Below are 14555 nucleotides of genomic sequence, written 5' to 3'. Positions count from 1 at the left end.
CCAGCACAGGGCAGCACCCAAAGCACGCCCCTGGCTCTGAGGTGTCTCCTGGGGTGCTGCACTATGGCTGCAGGTGTAAATAGTCCCTCTGACAGTATGTCCCCAGCTCATACACATGATTCCTACGTGCAAACTCCTCTTGAAAAAAAATGGAGGAAAAGAAATAAAGACAAACACCCAGCTATGGTGAGAGAGCATGACTTACTGAGCATGAGATTCATCCTGGACATCTTTAGGCAGGTACATCTGAAGTAATTCTTTAGGCCTTCTGTGACTCTATGGCAGTGACTAGCTGTTCCTTGCAGGGAAAATCCCGTGGCAAGTGGAATGAGAGGAGGAGGTCTTCACTATCCCTATCCTCTGTTTCTACCTTACAAAGAACAGGAAAGAGAGGGTGAAACTGGAGAGGAAAATTGTATCTACTCAAGTAGTTCTATCAAAAATTTCTCAGCACAAGATTGCTAGTGGCTTTTCAAAACCCCTGCTACAGTCCGCCCAAAAAAGTAATACTAAATCACAAAAATGTCCAGCTTCTCCCTCCTTAAGGCCTTTTGGCTGCACTACTCATGGGGGAAAAAATCTCATAACTGCTCTTTGTGGTTCCCATATCACATTATATCCAACTACGTACACCTACTAGGCACCTACTATATCCTCAGCCCCCTACGTGAAGAATAATACATGAACACTCAAACCAAGCTAGCAGTCTCCTTCCCTTCCTCTTCCCATGGTATTCCCTGTGCCTTTGCTATGCTTTTCCATCAGACCTTTCATACAACATCTATCCAAAGATGTAAAGCACTTGAGGTGGGGAAAATTCCTGAATATTACCAGGTAGGTGCTCTCAGCAGACCAAGCTCTGTCTAAAACTCACCAGCACAGCAGAACGACTTCTGTGCCCTGGCTGCTATTCCTAGTGAGCCTGAAGTGGCAGAAAATCACAGGTATGGGGTTTGATGGCACATTTATGGGAGCTTTAGCAGACAGCTCAAAGGTACTGATTGCCTCACCTAGGAAACGTGGTTCCAAGACACACGGAGCACAATGTCCTGGGATCTCTCCCAGATACCTTGATTTGAGGGAAATCAGATTGTCACCAGGAATCAATTTGATCTGGTCTTACAGCCCTGATTTTCAAGCATGCCAGTTTGATGCTGGAGAAGCCAGGGCACAGTTTGAGTTGTTGTCACTGTTAGGCCCCACATGGGGTGGGTGGGACAGACTGAAACCTTTTCAGATGCTAAATCCTATAGAGACAACACGATAACAGGGAAAGAAAAGAGTAATCAGTTAGGCAGCTGGATGAACAGCTCGCTTAGCCAGAGGAAAGCAGTTGCTGGAATGAGGCTGTTCACAGGGGAGGCTGCAAAAAGTCGAGAGAGAACAATGGAAACAATTCTCCACTGCTCAGAATGAGCTTTTTCTGAAGATTTTCTACACATTTAAATTTTGGAGGGTCTACTGCTTGCTGAGATTCAGATCGTAAAAGTAAAATTATGTTTTATTGATGCATGCAGGTTATTTTCCATTCATCTGCCTTCTAGTAGGTATTACAGTAGCCTGGAAGCTCCAGGATTCCAACAAAAGTTGCTTATATCCCTCTTTTTGCATGCTGAATGTACACATATGCCTAGACCTATGATTTCCTTTGTGGCTTTTTTTAAGTCTTGCATATTTGCACAGCACTGTAACCTTGAATGACCACTACTGCAATTTTCCAGTCACATATATTTGGAAGTCAAGATGTTGTTGGAGTTAATAACAGGGAAGCTCCTCTTTCAACACACTTCAGTCACAGCTAATGAACCAAGGAACACAAGTTTCAGAAATAAGTTATAATTCTATGTATTGACAAGCCCATACCAACATACTCTGATTTTTCCTGTCCTTGCATATAGGTGGAGTGATTTCTGGGAAGTATCCCAAGAACCACGGGAGGACCTCAAGGAAGTTTTTAAGTTTTTAACCCCATTGCAAAGCTGACAGACACAGTCCCCACCAGCTGTTGGATGCTGGAATTTATTTAAAAAAAAAAAAAAACTTGCAAATAGATATATGAGACTTTCTCTTAACTTTTTAACTACTACTGCCTGATTGTCTCAGCTAAACAAAACTGGATGCTCTGAAAATGGTTCTACTCTTCTCACTGACACCCTGATTCCATACTGTGTTCCCAGCGTGTCTCCAGGCATCTTGTAAAATACCAAGAATGTCTGTCCAGCCGAAATTATCTCTTTTGTTTCAACTTGTGCACAGGGACTTGGCATTCAGGCCCTTAGGACATTAGAGTTTCCATGAAGCCACATTTCACTATTTATTTTAACAGGCAAGCAGCTCTGGAAGAACTGCCTGAGGATTTCCAGTTTAAAGTGAGGACAACAGTGAGAAACACAGATGAAAATCAGAAAGGCCAGAGAGGGGAAGATAAAGATTATATCTTTTTACAACACATTTTGTTTGCCTTGACATGATTTTAGCTTCATAAAAAGATCGTGAATTTCAAGACAGGGAAGCAGAATCACAACCTAGATGTGATTGAAAGTTGTTAAGATCATGGCAGCAGAAAAATGTTTAGAGTAAAGCTGAACAGGAGAGTAGGTAAAGCTGAAGGGTGATGGCAAGTTCAGGCTGAATGTCAATAAATCCTATTTAGCAATAGGACTTCTCAGCAATACTGGAAAGAGCAATAAAAGCCATTAAGAAAACTGCCCCTTCATTATTTGAGAAGGAGACCCTATCCTGAAGTTTTTTTAAAAACATTTGACTTGAAGTGTGGTCCACTCAAAGACCCTCGTGTGTTTTGTGACAGGTCCCCAAGACCACATGCCAGGAGCAATAGATGGATGTTTTGCTTGCAGTGTGTCTTTGCTCATCTTTTTCCCTGAGCTGCCTTTTCTCATTCTCTAATGTTTTGTCCTTTGCCTTCTCTGCCTCCACTTCAGATCTCCTTAGGAGACAAACTTAGCAGGCAATAGGTGGAATAAAGTTTCTGACAAACTGGGATTCCAAGAAACCTCCACTGAGCACTTAACCTCATATTTTAAGGCAAGAGTCCCACAATGACTGCAAATAAACTCTGGGAACTCTATATCAATTTCCAGGGCTTTTCCAGCATATGCAGGGAACTGTGGCCATCTTGTCTCACATGTTCTGTCCCCAGCATCTCCAGGTGCTCTTTGCTCTGAAACTGTTCACAGCCACCATAATGGCCATAGGAGAGAGTGGAAAGTGCCTGAACTTCTTTTTTTCTTTTTCTTTTTTTTTTTTTTTGGCTGCTTGCATTGAACACCCTGTCTCCACAAAGTAAGGCACCCAAAAAGGGGAGGAAAAAGGGACCCACAGACCCTTCTAAGACAGCATTCATATACACTTTGCTGCCATCAGTCATGGGTACAAGACATTGAGTTTCATTGCTGGCATCCCTGTCTTCCCTTGTGATGTCTAAAAGCTGCATGTTCCCATGGACAGTTAATTTCTTGAGTAGTTTTCCTTAATTCAGAGAACCCAAGTCCATTGCTTTTCATTCAGGACTTTGCCTGGAACTAACTATTGAAAATTTTACAGTTTAATTTCAGTTAGGACTTAGAAACTACAAAGGCATGCTCAGAAATTGCAGACAACAGACTTGGAAGACAGACAGCTCTGAAGGCAAAGCACTTCTCTGCCTCAAAGCAAAATGAGATCAGCTGCAGACAAATAATGAGATGTTGAATCAATTAACAAGAACAAAAGATGTTTTTGAAGTTGGACAACAACATCAGATAATAAAAATCAAGGGAGCATTTTACTATAGAAATCTTTACTGGGCTTTTAGAATCCTCTTTCTCCTCATCTATAGCCTAAGCAAAATACCTGGCACTTCGGATTTCTGCCCAGAGCTGGCTCCACTCGAATACTGAAATGTGGATAATCAGGAACTATTGGGCAGTTTGCTCCCTAGGAAACATCTGCTTTCCGGAGTAAAGGAATGTCACTAATATAGCTGTGCCTTGCAGGCAAACATGCCCTCTTTACACACAGGCTGAGCAGTTACTGTTTCAGAAGGGATTACCTAAGGAGATTCCATAATTGTGGCTGCAACTTTTATTTCTGAGCAAACTTGGGGTTCATTCCACGTGTGCAATAACCACAGGGTGTGTTTGCACACACATAGACCATGCAAAACCTGTTTCTTACACAGGCCAGAAATTACTTGAGAATCCAGGTTAACTCTAAGCAAAACTGTAGCACCTCATTAAGGTTCCTTCCCTTCACAGTGGCCAGCTGTTTCAGCTGCAGTTCCTGGTCCTGGGTCACATTCTCCAGGGCTGAATTTTCCTTGCACCAAACACTTTGAAAGCTTCTGCCACAAAGTGCAGGCTTTCCCAAGTATGAAGGTAGTGAACTGTAACATTGAATTTCAACATCAAAATTTCCCAGAGATCCTTCCTTATACCTGGCTCATGTTGGAACTGCAGCTTGGAAACAAGCACAGGCTCTCTCAGAACATGCTGGAGTTTAAGAGGTTGCTGAAGCCCCTCTGCAGTGCTGACTAACCCACCACATGTACCATCCCCACACAGCAACTTGGCAAATCCCTTTTTAGCACTCCAAAAGTGAGGACAGATGTAGCTCCAACAGCAAGAAGCAAATGCCTGTGTTGAGACAGGTATTGGCCTGGTCTGCTCAAAACCTTCACTTCTTTCTCTGCATTACCACTCAGTAAGTGAAAGGCAGATGATGCTCAGCTGCTGAAGTGTCAAAAGCAGCACCCAGAGGCACACAAAAGGGGTGGATGACTGCAGGACAGCCTGCAAACAGCGGCTGTGAATTGCCAGACTTGGCCACAGAACTCTCTAAGAACCAGAACCAGCAGGACTGAGACTACAGGAAAAGCAGGGAAATAAATTATTGGGAAGTTTATATATACAGCCAGAAGCCAAGAAAGAGAAAACCACTGAAAGGTGGGGGACAAGGAGCTCTCAGCCTAGAAACCAGTGGGAACAAGAAAACAATCGTGCTGAACCACCTCTATGCTGAGCTACAACTTCTCAAGCACCCACAGACACACAGGAGCTGCACACACAGCAGCTTAGAAATATTTCTGCATCAAGGATAATGTGTACCCAACATACTTTTGAGTCCCACTCCCAAGCAATAAGGAGTAGAATAACCCCTTCTGTCTTCACTGAATTTCTTATTTTTCTAGAATGTTAAAGTCACAGACAAAGTACAAGATGTGTCATGGGATTTTCACTTGCTGAAATCCAGTAATAGATCAGTAAGTCCTGAAATTCAAAAACAAACCTTTTTTTTTGTGGATCCCACTTATGGTAATGAGCTACAGCCTGGTCTTGGCTCAGTGTACTGAGCTGGGAGTTCATCTGAATACTACCCTCCCTACAACTGGCAGGTAATGCTTGCAGCAGCTCTGGAAAGTGCCTACAGGACCATGCAGTGGAAGATTCCGCTTGTTTATGGAATAAGCTATTCCAGCTGGATGTGTCTGCTGGCCTTTGATCCAAATGTTCTGTGCTGTCAAAAGAAGGTATAATCAAAGAACCTGCTAAGGGATCTCCTTTTGTTGGAGTCTTAGGGCTTAGAATGTCAATTCACAACTGTGTGAGAGTTTTGCTTAATTTCAGAATGATTAGGTTCATTGGGAAAAAACGCAACTACACAAAACAAACTTAAAAGCAAAGGCATTCCTAAGTCTTTATCATCATAAAAGTCTGGCACAATTTTTTTAGATAAATATGGGATTATGTTTCATGGTTCTGAATAGAATACTTTGGAAACTTTGATTTTGACATACAGTTTGTCTTTGCAAGCTGAAATAATAACCACTAAAAAGCCATCTTTGTTAATAAATAATAGACTGAAGAAGAAAATAGTGGTTCAAACAATGGTTTTGTGAAGGGTTGAAAGACCTGAAGTGCTACAGGGATTAAATCTTCCTGGCTTGGTCTGAGACACTGGATTTTTATTGCACTGGTAAGTAGCAGGCAGATATGGCTATTGAATGGAACTCTCTCCTACAGTAAAATAAGTTCTAACAATGACAAACACTCTGAAGAACTGAATGTGAAGATTGTCTAAAGCACTTTCTTTTCCAGCTTTGAAAAATATTTCCACTTAACAGTTCTGGCACAGAAGAGATTTGCTGTAGCATTGTCTAGGTATCTGTAAAACAATTTTGTTTTCATAGATGTCCCTCAGAAATACTACACAATATAAGCTGAGGAATACCAGTCTTGATGGAACAGTAATTCTAAATTCTGCAACACACAATCATTTTGAGTAGCAGTAATGACTTCTGGTGATTGTGTGGACAGAGAATATAAAGCCCAGAGCTCTCAGGCTTAAACTGAAATTGATACCACTGAGCAGTGTCTTCTCTACTCCTTCCCGAACCCCACTTACACTGAGAGGTGCTGTGTAACAGCTAAGGAAATCTCTGAATTACCTGCTATTGATATTGAGCCTTCTGTTAAGAAGAACAAAAGGAAAACAATCTGTGTTGTCTTTGGTCAGAAAGAGGCCCACCTTGGAGGAGATAAGTATCTACGGAATACCCAGAGTTCTCTAGGTGCTTTAGGATCAAAATACACCTGCAGAGATCATTCCTGTGTGGAATACAGAGGCTGTCTTGCTTAAATGGTCTGACAACAGCTTGCCTTCCCTGCAGATGCATAGCCAGCAAATTTACTGGATCTATGATATTCAGATCTCAAAACACATTAGCTCTCTAACTTAAATAGTTTCATTCCCTGTGCTTGCTTAATGCTGTCAGATAGTCCAGGCTCTTACACACAGTGGAGTTTTTTTTCAGAGAGCCAGCTGTATTCTGGGCTGCACCAAAAGCAGTGTGGGCAGCAGGTCGAGGGAGTAGATTCTCACCCTCTACTCCACTCCTATGAAACCCCACCTGGAGTGCTGCATCCATCTCTGGTACCCCCAGCATAAGATGGATGTGGACCTGTTGTTCAGAGTCCAGAAAACACCACAAAGCTGATCAGGGGGCTTGAGAGCCTCTGCTGTGAAGACAGGCCAAAAGAGTTTGGATTGTTCAGCCTGGAGAAGAGGAGGCTCCAGAGAGGCCTTAGAGCCCCTTCCAGTACCTAGTGGTGCTACAAGAGAGCTGGAGAGGAACATTTCACAAGTGAGAGCATGCAGTAATAGCACGAGGGGGAATGCCTTTAAACTGAAAGATATTTGCTTTAGATCAGACATTAGGAAAAAATTACTTATTGTGAGGGTGGTGACACACTGGAACAGGACAAGAGTCAAAGTTTTAAACTGAAAGAAGGTAGATTTAGATTGGATATAAGGAATCATCCTTATGATGAGGGACAAGTTTAAATATTTCATGGGAGTATGAGAAAATAGTAGCTTCAGAAGCTTGGTTTTGAGGAAAAAAAACCATCAGCAGTATTAACTCCACACCAGCAGAGGGAAACACAGCCTCAAGAAAATGAACTCACCCTCTTGGGAGATGTTTTTCACCCATCACATCCACTGAAATGTACTGATTTAGCCAGAGATAACTGAAACCCGTTGCAATGCAGTAGGATAAGCTGTCTTGTTTCCTGTATTTACTATGTACACCAGCAGAAATAAGTAAAAGAGATCTCTGCTTTAAGATGTATCTGTTAATATGTGATTCAGACATCTTGGGCTTGATTTTTTTCCCATGTTTGTGTTTCCTACTCTCCATTAAGTTAATGGGTCCAATGTGCACTTGGCAAAACAAGATCCAGGTCCAGCACAGTTAGAAGTGACTTACGGATGTTGGAATTCACCTCTTTCACCTCAGAAGATGCCATTCAAACACCAGTCCTTGGTAGGTGCCTGTGACAAAACCACGACTGGAATCAGACACGATTGGCAGCTCTACTGACACGCCAATGAGAAAAGCAAACTCTGCTGGCCCACACCCTCTCCATGCAAAAGACAAGTGCAGCGTTAGGATAGGATTTATCTGAAGTTCAGTGACAGGGGAGCATTGCTGCCCTGAGGGGAATGTATCCAAAACTCTGGGAGGGTTTCCAGAAGCAATGGGGAAGATCAGAATTGTAGAAAAAGCTTCCAAGGGTAGGATTGCATATGAGCATGAATTTTACCTCTCTGAAAGCACTTCACCATTCTGGGCTCACAACAGCTGCTTCCAAATCCCTCCAAACCAGCTTGCTTCTCATCCTCACTGTTCCAGCTCCTAAGGGTTACATCTGTTAAAGTACGCTTCCAAAAACATGTAATTAAAAGATGCTGAACTCCTCCAGGCAACCAAAGCAACACATTATGACCGGCTTGCCAACTCTACACAAAACAATGCACCACAGCATGTTCTGCTCCAAGGGACACTGAATGCAGTGACATTAAATACCAATCATGTGGGCTAAAGGAAAGAGATGGAAATTTAATCAAAAGTTGATGGCTATGACTAGTAATTTTGCAATACTTGGATGCCTTAAAAACATGTTCAAAAATGGATCTCCAGTGTCCTCAATGCTAAATTCCTGGGGCTGCATCCTTGCTTTTGTTCCTGGCATCTTCAGCTGCACGTAGCTCACTGGGGGCTCCCTTTGTGACAAAGAAAAGTGCACCTAAGCCTGGGCAGGTGGGTCCCTGCTGCCCTTCCTGTCACTGCACAGTTGCTCAAGAAAAAACATTTCCACCTGCAAATGTGGTGTGACTCTGGCAGTAATTCCCTATAAGAAGGTGAAAAACAGGATGCGTGCAAAGAATAGTGGCCAGCCAACAGATAAAATCTTGGTTGTTTTCATGTCTTTCCATCCAATGGACTCTACAGCCTGGATAGCTGTCACTGCACCACAGATGAGTTACAACTCATAGCTACTGACATGCTCTTTTCCTGTGTCCTGTCACATTTGTTATCTGCTTTGGCTATTTGCCTTCCAGAGTAGGCTCATCGCTGGTAATGTCTATAGTAACCCAGGCTGAATGCCAGCTTCATCTCAATGAGTGACTAAACCTCCAAGGAAACACAGCTAACTCAGATGGTGTAAAATCCAGCAGGGGCTCCACACCAGCGATGCAAGACTGCCTTTCACAATGGGACATTAACCATGGCCCACAAAACTGAGCAGAAAAATGTAATTCTGTGCCCCAACCTCATCCTTTCAGGTGAGGTAACAGATACACAGACATCTTTAAAACAATGGCCAGTCTTAAGACCTTAATTTGGTTGCAGGAGAGAAATCTGCAACAGTTTGAACTTGGAAATTAAAGCAAAAAAGCCTCTTACCAAATCACAACGCAAAAAGGTATCTTAGTAGAGCAATGGGAGGAACAGGAGTAGAGTTTCAACAGGAAAGCATCATTAGGAACCCATCTTATCCTTTTGCTTCTACATCAGTCACCTGCATCTAACCAAGGCCGGACTCCTTTAACATCTCCCACCTGAAGTGACTCCATGTGACAACTAATGGTATCAGAGCCAGCAGTGTTACAACAGAAAGTTGCACACATACCCCTAAGTAAATCTGGAAATTTAGATACTGAAAACACTTTCTTTCCTTCCCTCTACTGGGCCTCCTCTCCTATTTCAAGGGTTTCTTGTTCCAGAGTGAAGTCTCATAACTGGGCTGCAATTCTTCATTTCCATTCACTGCTCACAAATTCAGCTGTTTTCAAAATACATGAGCTGTTACTAAGACTGGGCTAAGACGAGAGATTCCCCAATCCAAGACACAAAACCATTCAGGCTGCAGAGAACATTTTAAATGATTCTGAGAGTTCTTCTTCCCTCAGAGTCTTACCTTGCATACAGGACCACAGAAAGCTGTGCAGAGGGATGTTATAGGGAAGATTAAGCAGATATTCTTCCCTGTAACACAGCACTATCCACAAGTCTGGAAAGAAGGCACTAGAAAACTGTGGAGATTGTTTTTCTTATTTTTCCAAAAGCCCAAGTTCTCCACCCTCCCTCATCCCCACAGAAATGTGACTTCTGGTCCATTAGTGACATCATAGCTGTAAGGGATACTATCCTTTCCTTCCCTGCTTCCTATATCATCCTGTTAGGGACAACTGTTGTTACTGCTAAGCTGCTGAACATGGATGGTTACCAGGAATGCTAGAGAGCAGCCTCCCAGTCTTTTCCCTTGGAAGAATATCACTGTATCCCTATCTTTTTCTCCTGAATCTTGGGGGCTGTAGGGAAGAAGCAGCAGGTTCTTCCCTAGAGACAGCTCCGGCAGCTGCTATATACGCCCTCCAGGAAGGAAAATATGAGCAGAACTAGAAGGAAGACTTTTGCCTTCATTAGAAATCTTCAGAAGTATTGTTATAAAATATAAAAATTATTTTTTTAAATTAAAATGCTGAGAAAAATATGGAGGTGTACTCCATCTCTGACAGAAACTCTTCCTAATGTGTTTAACATGATTTTGGAGCCCAGTACTACTTACTCAACTCCCTTCCACCAACCGGGATAACAGATCCAAAGCAGATGAGGGCAAACACTCAGGAGACCAAGGAGCTTGCCTGAATCTCAGCACCAGGCACGCGCAAAGCACAGAAGAGCACAGCAGCAGTGACCCGGTGATGGCCGATCTCCGCGACCAGCCCACATCTAGGCTGAAGTGCCCAAGCCAGGAAGCAGTGTAGGGGTGAGCTTATCAGCCTGTGCTTATCAGACTGGCCTGCGCACCACCAGCTAAACTAAGGGGGTCAGTGCAGGGGAAAGAAGCACACAGTGGCAGCCTCTCTCCCAAGCATTCCACACTTGAGGCTTTTGAGGTGACCTGGTCGTTGCACTGCAGGCTCTCCCTTCTCAACATTACCATCGCAGCAGGGCAGCCTCCAAAGCTGAGTCTGCAAAAATACTGAAGTGGTGACAGCATGGGATGAGAGGGTCAGAGACATGATGATGCGATGTCTGATTCCAAACCTAGATTGTGCAGACCACCTGGAGTTAAATGCACAGTGATAAACCAAGTTGTCTAGACAGGGAAAGAGTGGATTGGAGAAGCAGCCAAGGTGATAAGGCAAAATATAAGGAAAATGACCCAGAAAAATAAAAGAAGACAGTGGTCAAGACATAGCTGTCTGTTTACATCATGCACAACTGGGAATGCAGTCCAGACAAGTTACAGAGGTTTTCCAGATCTAATGCTAAACAAAATTACAACCTCTCTCCAAGTCTGGCCTCAATACAAATACACCCCACCCCAAGATCTCATCACACTAAGCAAAGCAGAGTTTTGCAAGTACTCCACTTCTGTAGCTGGCACAACAGCACAATTCCAATTAATAGGAAATGCAGACATGCAAAAGGAACTGTTTACACCCTGATCATCACAGCACAGGTCAGTACTATCCCTACTGAACTATTACTACTCTGTTTTCACTATACTCTACAAGTAATATCAAAATGTTGTGTCATGAATATCCAATTACTATTTAATTGTTGATACCCAGTACTTCAATTCAAAGGAAGATAAGAAAGACAAAGGAAAGCAAAAATTTACACGACACCAACAGATTCTTGACCACAGCTCTTGAATTTGAGCTTTTAAGTGAGGTACAGGAAGAGATGGATTGCAGGACCAATCCCTCTCAACAAAGACAGATAAATGAGTGCAAAAGGCAGGAACTTTCTCCTCAGTACTGCAGTTTGCTAACTTTCACTCACTACTAAGACATTACACAGTGATAAACTTCTTTTAATTTCTATTTTACTTCTAACACACTTAGGGCTGTGAAATACCAAAAGGAAATGTGTAGTAAGAGAGCATTTCTCACTCTGAAAAAAGGAAAATACACTCTTAGAGTAATACAAAGAATGGTTATTTGTGACAGACACTGAGTAAGAAATATTCTTTGGCTACCATATGTGCATGTGTGCTTGGGACAAGGATAAAAACATGTGGGGCCAGTTAAGAGCAGAAAAAAAGACCAGGGAGGAAACAAAAAAAAAATTTAAAAAAAGAAAAAAAAAGACTACGAAGGCAGGAGGAGCACACTTGAGGCAGCAGAACAGAGAACACTGCTGAACACCCACAAAAATATAAGAGAACTGAAATACATACAAGGCCTGGAAGCAGCTTAGCAAGATGGGATATATGAAACTAAGAAGGAATTTAGAAAGTTCACAGCTGTTCTACTTTTTAAGCATGAAATATTAAGGCAGAAAAGCACTTCATGAAGCATCAGCATATGCATCAGTACACAAACAGGCACTGAACCACAGGAGATGAAATGGCCATTACTATGTTGGGGCAGCCATTCCACCTGCTCACAGGAGTGCCAGAGGAACAGTGTGACACACAGATTTGCAAAAAATCCAACCATAAACTGCAGCTACTGCAGCAAAGGCATAGCTTCAGACAAGCTACCAGCCACACTCCTAGGTACATTCACATGTAAATTACTAGAACAAGCACACAGAAAACAGGAATTAAAATTTACATGAAATGAATATCCATGAAAGGAACAGGAACAATGTCAAGGATAAGAGGTGTTTACTGATAATGTACCAACTCAGCATCTTGCTTCCCTTTTTTGCTTCACTTTTGTAAATTTTGTACAAATTTCAAGTAGGCACATCATGAAAATGCCATCAGTATGTGTCTAATTCTTTACAGTGCTTCACTAACAAACCAAGAAAGCCATGTGCAGGATCTATAACCCATGGTAAGATTAGCTGTCTTCAGAAACAACAGACAGTAAGAATGTCCATGCCCATGTCTATAACAAGCCCTGCCACTGTGGCTTCAAAATCCAAAGGCACGTTATCTCTGGTAGGTTAACCAAGTTGCTTCTCTTTTTCTCTAGCAGTCACCAAGTGACCACGAAGTACAACATGATCAGTATGGTGACTTCACTTTTGAAACTCAGGAGACTTGTATCCTCAGTGACTTAGGTGAACTTGTAACATGACTGATAAAACCAAAGGCCTGATGCTAAAGTTTCTAAGGCATTTGGGAAGATTATTCATTCAATATAAAGCATTTCAAACTCTTAGGAATGACATTCCTGGAGGGGAAAAATGGTTAATAAAGTGATATTGGGTATTGAAGAATATTGGTTATTGAAGAATACCCAATAGGTTTTACTCTTCTGGCTTAGCTGCAGCTTTGATACAGTATCAACAGATTTCTCAAGTTAACCAGCCCTTCAAAAAAGGGGAGATGGTGCAAAAAGAATCTCACACTCTCATGAATTACAATTCAACTTTTTTATTCAATTCTCCAAGTTAGTGGGATAGGGATCATCATGACTGTTAACACCACATGTGGACATCACTCCATTGCACATCCCTGCTGATCCATCATTTCTTCCCTTCATTGTGAAGGAGGCATTATCAAAAGGCTAAGTGTTCCCAAGAGAGGCAAGAGAAGACCTGCTGCTGCTGTAGAAAAACCTAAAGAAATAAATCATTGAAGAAGTTAGTCTTTGCTCCAAAATATGAACATCAGAAATGCAAGCAGACATAATAAAAAAACTCTGTATCCAGCACCTATCTGGCTTCCCTGATAGCTGCAACACAGACATACCAAGGACTAAGCCATGGGTACCAAACTCCTCCTCTGACTTTGGAAAAGGTCTTTTCAGGTCAAGGAGTGAGATGCAGTGTGGGTTGTGTTCTGAAGATAAAATCTAGTTCCTGTTACCTTTCCAGTGGGTAGAGTTCAATCTCTGCACCTGGTGATCCAGAGTCTTCCACACGTCTTAGATTCCTGTGGAAATATTTCATGTGGAGGAAAAACTGTGTAAAAGTTTAGCAAAGTCAAACTGCAGACTTTTCCTGCCTAGTTCTTCCACTGATAAAACTTCAGTACTTGCCATTCAGTAAACAACCATTTCCATTTAGGCATGGACAAGCATCCCTACATAACACTGTAACTGCACTATACAATGTTGTAAAGGTCGGTGGGCAGGGTAACCATAACATTTGTGTTGTTTCTGTCACCTTGTGTTGGTTACATGCATAGGAAAATACATACACAGGCACACCGAGTTTCCTCCTAAAACTCACAAAATGCAATTTTCAGGCTTAATGCACAATACCACTGAACAGAAAGAATCCAGAGATTAAAGACCACCAAGCAGTGCTCTGCACAGTAGCAGTGAGGGGAAACTGCACACAACCTCTTGGACAAACCACACTTCTTGTAAATGAAATATTTACAGATGAAATATATACAGCTGCACAGTCAGTGTGACATTCCCATTCCTCATGAAGGTGTAACTGAAACATTCATCTGCACTCCTGGCCTCCCACTACATTGGTATGACAGAACCAAAAGGATAACAGTGCATTCAGCTACTGCTTAGGCTTCTTCCTCTGCTTCAGAGCACCTTCCTGTTCAGTACATGTAACACCATGGACAGTTTTCACCTCCTCAGTTTCTCTCCCCTCAAAATGTTATTGTTTTACAACACAGATAAACTAAGCACCAAGGAAGCTCAGCAGTGTCACTGTTTCCAGGAAATCTGCACAGAAGAGATGCATGACTGGCCGAAGAGGTAGAAACAACTGGGTTACTGGCTTATGTAACATGGATCTTCCCTCCCTCTCCAACAACAAATGATAAATTTGTACAAGA

General features: G+C 42.3%; 1 protein-coding gene across 7 annotated transcripts in view; it reads right to left on the bottom strand.

Moving 5' to 3' along the window:
- Positions 1 to 13168: 13168 nt before the first annotated feature.
- Positions 13169 to 14555, bottom strand: part of RIMKLB (ribosomal modification protein rimK like family member B) — a 51315-nt gene continuing 49928 nt past the window's right edge. For all 7 annotated transcript variants that reach the window (XM_038137731.1, XM_038137741.1, XM_038137699.1 and 4 more), the window contains 2 exons: positions 13620 to 13685; positions 13169 to 13369 (listed from right to left, as the gene is read on the bottom strand). The gene's annotated coding sequence lies outside the window, so the exon portion shown is untranslated. The remainder of the gene's footprint in view (positions 13370 to 13619; positions 13686 to 14555) is intronic.

This window comes from Motacilla alba, chromosome 1 (assembly GCF_015832195.1).
Source record: "Motacilla alba alba isolate MOTALB_02 chromosome 1, Motacilla_alba_V1.0_pri, whole genome shotgun sequence".
Taxonomy (NCBI): Eukaryota; Metazoa; Chordata; class Aves; order Passeriformes; family Motacillidae; genus Motacilla; species Motacilla alba.
Note: the sequence above shows the minus strand (reverse complement) of the source record. Positions and strands in the feature narration are given on the sequence as shown.